Source organism: Monopterus albus, unplaced genomic scaffold, assembly GCF_001952655.1.
Source record: "Monopterus albus unplaced genomic scaffold, M_albus_1.0 scaffold5237.1, whole genome shotgun sequence".
Taxonomy (NCBI): domain Eukaryota; kingdom Metazoa; phylum Chordata; class Actinopteri; order Synbranchiformes; family Synbranchidae; genus Monopterus; species Monopterus albus.
In genome coordinates, this window is record NW_018133101.1 from 1 (window position 1) to 790 (window position 790).

Genomic DNA, 790 nt, shown 5'->3' on the forward strand with positions numbered 1-790 from the left:
AAAAAAAAGCCTGAATATGGCTGAAATAATACACAGCAAAGTGACAAAGTGTGGAAAACCCGTTGAAACAATTTTATTTTGATTGACAGACCTCCAGTGGTTTCCAAAGCTGCACTGTGCCGTCATCAGACGCAGTGAAAACACTCATTTCTTCTGGGTTGACTTCTGTGTTCTTCTCTTTAAACCAAGGACAGAAATCTGAGGCTTGATGACTCATTATATTATACATTATGAAAGAAAAACTGGAAAGATCAACAGAATCTAACAGTATGTGTGCACTTGTAGCTGACCAGGAACGGTACCTTTGTTTGGGAGGAGAGAGCAGTGGTGTATACGCTGCCTGTGAGCAGGAATATGGCAGATTTCTATGTTTGTCCCCCACATCCACACATGCAGTGCTCCCTCTGCACAGCCGGCGATCACATACTGCCCCTACACACAAAAACACCAACAATACAGTAAGTTCACCTGAGGCGAAGGATCATGTTTGTCTCACAAAAGAGAACAAAGACAAGTTGGGACTACAGTTCAGTTTCTACACTATGCCCCATCTACGGAGCTCATTTATGCCACAATACAACAATTAGCTGCAAAAAAGCTTTCCAGGAACTAGGAAAACGATGTGTTCTGTATTTCCTCAGATACACAGCTGTAAAACGTTCTCACCAGACAGCAGACAGAGTTCAGAGAACTCTTCCAGGTGATTTCTCGGAGACGCTGGCCTGTCTGCAGGTCCCACAGACAAAGTCTGCCATCGTTTGAAGAGCTAATCTGGAAAAGAAAAGAGATG

General features: G+C 43.4%; 1 long non-coding RNA gene across 1 annotated transcript; it reads right to left on the bottom strand.

The window, feature by feature from the left end:
* Positions 1-70: 70 nt before the first annotated feature.
* LOC109954263 (uncharacterized) lies at positions 71-766 on the bottom strand. Its single transcript, XR_002274064.1, has 3 exons — positions 667-766; positions 303-432; positions 71-177 (listed from the first exon to the last, which is right to left on the bottom strand). It is a non-coding gene; the product is annotated as an uncharacterized LOC109954263 (long non-coding RNA).
* Between the last annotated feature and the right edge of the window lie 24 nt (positions 767-790).